Source organism: Rattus rattus, chromosome X, assembly GCF_011064425.1.
Source record: "Rattus rattus isolate New Zealand chromosome X, Rrattus_CSIRO_v1, whole genome shotgun sequence".
Lineage (NCBI taxonomy): Eukaryota > Metazoa > Chordata > Mammalia > Rodentia > Muridae > Rattus > Rattus rattus.
In genome coordinates, this window is record NC_046172.1 from 113,375,078 (window position 1) to 113,383,224 (window position 8,147).

General features: G+C 40.0%; 1 pseudogene; it reads left to right on the plus strand.

Annotated features, from left to right (window-relative positions):
- Nucleotides 1-1,866: 1,866 nt before the first annotated feature.
- Nucleotides 1,867-3,708, plus strand: LOC116888155 (annotated as a pseudogene).
- Nucleotides 3,709-8,147: the final 4,439 nt, after the last annotated feature.

Genomic DNA, 8,147 nt, shown 5'->3' on the forward strand with positions numbered 1-8,147 from the left:
CAAGACAGGTGCATACTAGATATATGCTCCAATAGGTTAGAGGAAGTGCAGCAGCGACACACAGACTCGGCTGTTAATGAGGCCATATCAATAAAACAGGTATTTAAGTTAAGAGCTAAAAACCAATCTTTGTGAGCATTTTACTCGATGTGAATACCCTTGTCACCCATGGGAAACTGTATGCCAATGAACTTCTGTCCTCTGTGAGCTGAACCATAATAGGAACAAGGAAGTATTCAGAATTCCCAAGGTTAGGTAACCAGTAGCTACTGGACTGCTTTTGGCTGTACCTAGTATAGTATGAATCAGTATTTCTGATTGAAGGGAGCATCGCTGACTGCTGGCCACAGCTGTTGAGCTTGATTAAAGGGATGTTTCTAGGCTGAAGCTGAAATCCCACATTGCTAAAACGCAGCAGCCATGTCTTTGCCAAGCCCTAACTTTTCACAGTTACGTCTCATTGTGGCTGGCCATTCCTACAAGTTTATGATACTCCCCTACAGGCTGCTTATATCCTGGGATCCTATCAGAGAAGAGCCCCAGTCTCGTAAATAAACGCAAGAAATAAACTTGACAGTTACATCCCAGGTAAGGAAAAAGTTAATGAGAACTCATAGGTTACAACAAGACATATTTCACAATAAAATACCAACGAAATATAAAAGGTGATTAGAGTTACCTAACCCTGTGGTCAGTGACCTCTGGGCATTGAATGACCTTTTCACCAGAATCACCTACCTTGAAAACAATAAATCTTGTTATATTGCAATTCATAAGTGTGAAAAAACTAGAGTTATAATGTGGCAATAAAAATAGTTTTATAGTTGGGGTCACTACAATATGAGGAACTGTACTAAAGGGTCACAGCATTAGGAAGGTTTAGAACCACTGCCCTAGACGATCAAATGATACTGCCCACATTGAGTGTGAGTCTTCTGATCAATTAGCCCAGTCTAGTAACTCCCTCCAGATATGCCTGGAGGTCTAGATACTATCCAGTTCATGATGAACAGTAATCATCACATTTGATAAACAAATGCCTTCTCTCAACCTCTACCTCAGCCATCATTGATATTCTTTCTGTTTATATTCCCATGATATCCAGGGTATGGCAATTAGTGACAAAGACCCACACAGTTGGCTAAGTCCATTTTGTCTGCTTATTTTAAATTATATGACAGAATTGAACTGCACAATTATGAGGGCAGTTTAGACACACATGAAATTTATAGGAAAAGAGCAGATATTAATACACAGGTAGAACTTTTATTAGGGGAAGCTTGTTTATTCTTCCGGACTTCTGTTAATTGGATAAGGGCCTCCTCCCAGCTTATCAGATAGGTAATTTTTACTTAAAATTATCTGATGATTTTTTTTACCACGTTTACAAAATGTCTTCACAAAAGCAGGATAGTATTTGTGATGGTTTGTATATGTTTGGCCTAGGGAGTGGCACTGTTGGAAGGTATAGCCTTATTGGAGTAGGTGTAGCTTTGTCAGTGTGGGCTTTAATATCCTTGTCTTAGCTTTGAGGGAGTTATTATTCTGCTAGCAGTCCCTGTAGATGGGATGGTACAACCCCTGAGTTCTCCCACCTGTTTGTTTAGGTGTTGCTGTTCCTGCCTAATTTATAATGGACTAAACCTCTGAACCCAAATGCCCCAATTAAATGTTCTTATAAGAGTTGCCTTGGTCATGTGGTGCCCAATTCAGGAGCAGTAAAACTTTAATTCAAGGCAGAAGTTGGTACCAGGAGAAGGGTTTACAAGCATAGGCCTGACCATGTTTTGTTTGGAAGAATGTGGATTTTGGTGCTTTGGGTTTGGAAAACATTGGAATGCTTTAAGTGGCTTTAAGTGGGACTTAATGGGCTATCCTAGAAGGAATATAGAGGCCATCTACACTATGCTGCAGACGAAGGTAAAATTGACCAGGGATGAATGGGGTGACAACTACACTTTGGTAGACCATACACCGAACAGGTGGAGGATGCATGTGGAGCCCTGGAGCCCCAACCCTGAACTGAAGAGGACTGGATTCCATGAACAAGGCAAGGGCCATAAGTCAGGCTTGACAAAGAAGGATCGAGGGGTCACCTAGTGGTGCCCTCGATGGGGTTTCAGCCTGGGCCCTGAGCTCTGGAAGGGTGAACTTTGGGGACCTGCAACATCGGGGTCCCTGGTACAACTATTAAGCCAATGACTGCTGTCCTGTTTATTTTCCCTCACCACCTGGCCCTGAATGAGTTCCTGGCCCAGAAGGAAGAGAAGCCATATGTGGTTGTGCACTTCCACAAATGGTTGGGAGGCGTTGGTCTGTGTGCCGTTGTCAGTGGCAACCATCATGCCATGCTCCTGGAGCACTACCTATGTGCTGGTGCCTTGGACTTCTACAACAACTTGGAGAATTTCAATGTAGACAAGGAAGTAGGCGAGAAGCAGATCTATCATCGGTACTGTATGGAGCGTGCAGCAGTCCACTGTGCCCGTGTCTTCACTATGGTGTCCCAGATCACTGCGATTGAGGCTCAACACCTCCTCAAGAGGAAACCAGATATTGTGACCCCCAATGGACTGAATGTGAAGAAGTTCTCTGCTATGCACGGATTCTAGAACCTTCATGCTCAGAGCAAAGCACGAATCCAGGAGTTTATGGGCATCTGGACTTCAATCTAGACAAGACTTTGTATTTCTTTATTGCTAGATGCTATGAGTGTTCCAACAAGGGAGCTGATGTTTTCCTAGAGGCGTTGGCCCGGCTCAACTACCTGCTCAGAGCAAATAGTTGTTGCCAGCTCGGGCCAACAATTTCAACGTAGAAACCCTGAAGAGCCAAGCTGTGTGCAAACAGCTATTGGACACAGCCAATACAGTCAAGGAGAAATTTGGGAGGAAGCTCTACAAATCATTATTAGTGGAGAGCCTCCCCGACATGAACAAGATGCTGGACAAGGAGGACTTCACTATGATGAAAAGAGCCATCTTTGCAACTCAGCAGCAGTCTTTCCCACCTGTGTGTACCCACAACATGTTGGATGACCCCTCAGACCCCATCTTGACCACCATCCACTGAATTGGCCTTTTCAACAGTAGTGCTGACCATGTGAAGGTGACTTTTCACCCAGAATTCCTTTCTTCTACAAGCCCTCTGCTCCCTGTGGACTATGAAGAGTTTGTCCGTGGCTGTCACCTTGGGGTCTTCCCTTCCTACTATGAGCCCTGGGGCTACACACCAGCGGAGTGCTCTGTCATGGGCATCCCGATCATTTCCACGAACCTCTCCGGCTTTGGAGAAGCACATTGCAGATCCCTCCACTTAAGGCATTTATATTCTGGATCGGAGGTTCCGCAGCCTGGATGATTCATGCTCGCACTCACCTCCTTCCTGTACAGCTTCTGCCAGCAGAGCAAGCGACAGCGCATCATCCAGTGGAATCACACATAACGATTGTCAGACTTGCTGGGTTGGAAGTACCAAGGCCGGAACTACATGTCTGTGCGCCATATGGCTCTGGCCAAGGCCTTTCCAGACCACTTCACCCATGAGCCCCATGAGGTAAATGCGACCCAGAGGTACCATTACCCAATGCTGGCCTCCATGCCACCGTCACCCTCACTGTCTAGACACTCCAGCCCACACCAAAGTGAGGATGAGGAAGAGCCCCAGGATAGACCCCTGGGGGAAGACAGGGACCAGCCTGTTAGTTAACTTGAGTTCAAACTTAGGTCAGGTTCTCTAAGATGGAGTCTGAACCCAAAAGATGTAGTCTCTCACCTCAGTCTGCTAGCTACCCTAGGACTAGTGCTGGAAGCTCTGTACCTTCTAGCCTCTGTACAACCTTATGTAGGCTTGCAATGTTTTCAGCCTCGAAGCTTGCTATTGAATAAATTCACCAATTACCTCAAGTCCATCCTTGGGACCCTCACCTAAGGTTTTGGGGTTTTTTGGGGGGTTGTTTTGTTTTGTTTTCTTTTTATAAAAAGAGGTTAAAAGGTATGTACAACTTCATTGACTTAGCTCTAATTTTTCCTGCAAGGTGGTCTGATAAGTCACCAGAGCCATATAAAAATGTCTTTCTAGAATACAAGTTTCCCCTTTTGGCAATATTAGCCAACCGTTTTCTGGAGAAATTCCAATTTCTTGGGATACATTTTCATATCCTCATATCCAAGGGGATATGCAGAAATGTCTCTTTAGAATAACTTGATTCCTGTCAGTATGATTACACTTCCCAGTATTGGTTTTTATACTTCATTGTTGTTATTTTTAAAAGATCTTTCAAAATGTTCTGTGTGTACGTGCGTGATTGATGCATGTTGTGTGCATTTCGAGGCCAGAGAAGAGCATTGGCTGTCTGCTCTAAAGCCCCTCCTTAGTGTATTCAAATATTCTCTTCAGATCAGGGTGTTTTTCATTTTTAGCTAGACTGGTCCTTTTAAAAAAATCTTTTTGAGATTTTATTTTACTTCCATTTATTTTACTTTGTTTTTATGAGCATGGGTGTATTGCCTGGTGAACATAAAGACCAAAAAAGAGCATGTATCTGTTCAGACTGGAGTTGCAGATGGTTTTGAACTGCCATGTGGGTGCTGGGAATTGAACTCAGGTCCTCTGGAAAAGCAGCCAGTGCTCTAGCTGCTGAGCCACTTCCCCAGTCCCCTGCTGAATCTTTAGTAAATTTATGATGGTTTCTAAAACATGAGGAAAAAATTTAGTCTGCCCCCATTAAAGGTCCTGAACATAACTAATGACAAACCTCTGGACACCTCGTTTCATCATTCCTTTTTTTCCACATTTATCATGAAATAAAATTATTATTAACAGGCCTAATTTAAAGGTATGTATGTATGTCTGTGATTGTGCCTATGAGTGTGCATCTGTCTGTCTGTATCTTTGTGTGCCTCTGTGTGTGTGTGTGTGTGTGTGTGTGTCTATGTAAATATTTTGGGAATGATTTTTTACACTACATTAATCTATAGGAGTTATTTCTTCATTTTTCATCTCTTTCTTAAGGCTGTCAGCTAATATGGAAGAATTTAACAGTTAATTGCAGAAATTGGAACTGAAAAAGCTGGTTATGCAGGACTTCAGTTTTGTAACCATCAGTCAAACCTGGAAAGAATGATAGCTAAGTGAATTCTTAGTTTTGAGTTTACTTCCTGGTGAAATGTTTTGGGCTCAGCACTTTTAACTGTTAATTCTGGAAATGGAGGCTGATTTTTTAAAAATTTTGTTACAGGATTTAGAAGGGATATCTGATTTTTAAAAGTATTTATTTTACTAAAATATATACTTTGTTTATATAAAAATCATTCATTGAATCATAAGATAAAAGCTTTATTGTTATAACAGTTGTCAATTTGCTAGATAAATTTTGATAAGCATTCTCTTCTAAAATATATTCTAGAAATGAATGAAATTTTTGTAAACTTTTTAATAATTAAGAGTGTCAGAAAAAGAAATGACAGAAAACAGTTTATGTTGATCAAAATAACTAAATATGCTGTTAGATCCTTGCCATGGCTTTGTTCTTCAGTAATATTCTTAGTATGTAAATGATAAACATGAGGTTTTTATTACGACTGTACATACATGAAATGGTGAACTAATTTTGCTATTGGGATAAATCCTAGTAGACAATATGTTTTTGTTGTAAAGAAATCTGGTGCATGTATTATAAAATTATCAAAATTTTATGTTTTATTAAGATAATTATTATATTTGCTACTGATTTTATCAAGCTTTTATCTGCTTATGAAAAAAATTTAAAGTCAAGAATCATTTAAGTAGCTGTTTAAGGCACTGGAAAGATGGTTTGGTGATTAAGAGTACTGAGTGTTCTTTATGAGGACCAGGTTCAATTCCCAGTACCAACATGGCAGCTCATAGCCTCCCATAATTCCAGTTTCAGAGGATACAACAACTGCTTCTGGCTTCTTCTGCTGGCACCAGGCGTGCATGGGGTACAGAGACATAAATGTAATCAAAACACACATACACACATACACAAAACAAACAAAATGAAAATTTAAAAAGTATCTGATTGTGTTAGTCTTACTACATTTTGTAGACACACACACACACACACACACACACACACACACACACACGGAGGTTAGAGGAGAACTTGTAAGAACTGGTTATCCGCTTTCACCATATAGGTCTTGGTGATCAGACTGTCAGGCAGGCTTGGTAACACCTGCTTTCATTCACTGAGCCATCTAGTGGTTCATATAATGGTTTTTTAAATTACTACTTTATAAACTATTTTAAGGTGATTTTAATGCATTTAACACTCTATCTGTATTGTGAAAAATTTATTAAACTAAAGGCATGTACATTCAGTACCTACAAAGTAACTAGAAAGTACTTACTCTTTTAAATGTTTGTTTTTATTTGTATGGGTGTTTAGCCTTCTTGTGTATCTGTGCACCACTTTTTTTTTTAAACAATGTACTTTACGACTGAAGAGATGGCTCAACCATTAAAGGCTAGGCTCACAACCAAAAATAAACAATGTACTTTTAAATTTATTTTTATTTATTTTATGTATGTGAGTACACCGTTGCACACTTCAAATATACCCAAATTGTGCATAGGATCCCATTACATGAGCCACCATAGGATTGCTGGGATTTGAACTCAGGACCTCTGGAAGAGCAGTCAGTGCTCTTAACCACTGAGCCATCTCTCCTGCCTTCTGTGTACCACTTTTGTGGCTAGTGCTCACAGAAACTGTAAAAGAGCATTGAATCTATTGAAACTGTTACTACAGATAATTGTATGCCACCATGTGGACACTGAGAGTTGAACCTGAATCTTCTGCAAGAGCAGCAAATGTTAACTTCTAAGCTTTCTCCAGCTCCAAATGCTTACTCTGTGTAAAATGTATTATGGCAATAATATTCTTTTGACATTTATGCTCTCCTACTCTTTGACCTAATCCATACCTATTTACCATAACTAAATATTTGTCACTATACTTGTGAGATGTCCTTGTACGTCAGAAAAATGAGTGTGTTAATGGTCATGGTCACTCTTCTCTAAGGTTGTTAGAGGTCTAAATTGTTAAGTTTTGATTGTATTGTAGACCTATTCTACTAAGCCAAAGATCACAAAATTTGCTTTAAAAATAGAAGCTTAGTTCATATATAACAGACTTCAATGGAAGCTCTTCGCAATAACTAATGATCATTAGCTTTTTCTCCTTCTATGTTACATTATTTTTATGTTCACTATATAAAGGAAACAAAGCTTAGGAAAACACTTCTCAAAGTTGGTGTCCTCCAAAATAGAGGTATTTGTCATACTAGCCTTTTTCTGGCCTGTACTCTGGATTCCTAATTGTATTGTGACTTATCATCCTTTGGCAAAGATAATTAGACATGCCAATACCACATATACTCCATGCAGTACCTCTTACTAATTCATTGGCATTGGAATTTGAGCACTATCCAAAGAATACACTTGTAAAAACAAATTACTTCATTTTAAAAGTTTTTATTTTTATTGTTTTTTTTTATTTTTAATTATCTGTAGGTGTGTGTGTGTGTGTGTGTGTGTGTGTGTGTGTGTGTGTGTACGCGCTCACACACACCTGGGTACGTGCACTTGACTGTAAGTGTTTGCAGAAGACGGAGGTATCAGATCCTCTGAAGCTGGAGCTATGGACAGTTGTGAGCTGCCTTGTGTGTATGCTCAGGAGCAAAATTCAGTGCTATAATAGAGTAGCAATATTCTTCCCTTTTTTGTTGCTTATTTTTGAAATTGTATTTTAATTACAGCATTTTGTCCTTCACTCTCCTCCCTCCAAACCCTTCCATATACCCCTCTCCACTCTCCTTTAAATTCATGGTATCTTGCTTCATCATATATATAACCCATAGAATCCATATCCATATAGTGTAACTTCTATGTGTGTTTTTAGGGCTGACCATTTGGCACTGGGCAACCAGTTGGTGTCCTTGCCTCCCTTTTTGAGGCAGTGTCTCTTCTTTCCTTTATCTCCTAAATGCTTTGCCACCACACTTCATTTAAGCACTGTGACAAAGTGACTCTAGCTTAGGCTACATAGCAAAACCTTGTCTCACAGTCAACAACAAAGTAAAGTTAAACTCAGAGCTTTATGAATTCTAGGCAAGCATTCT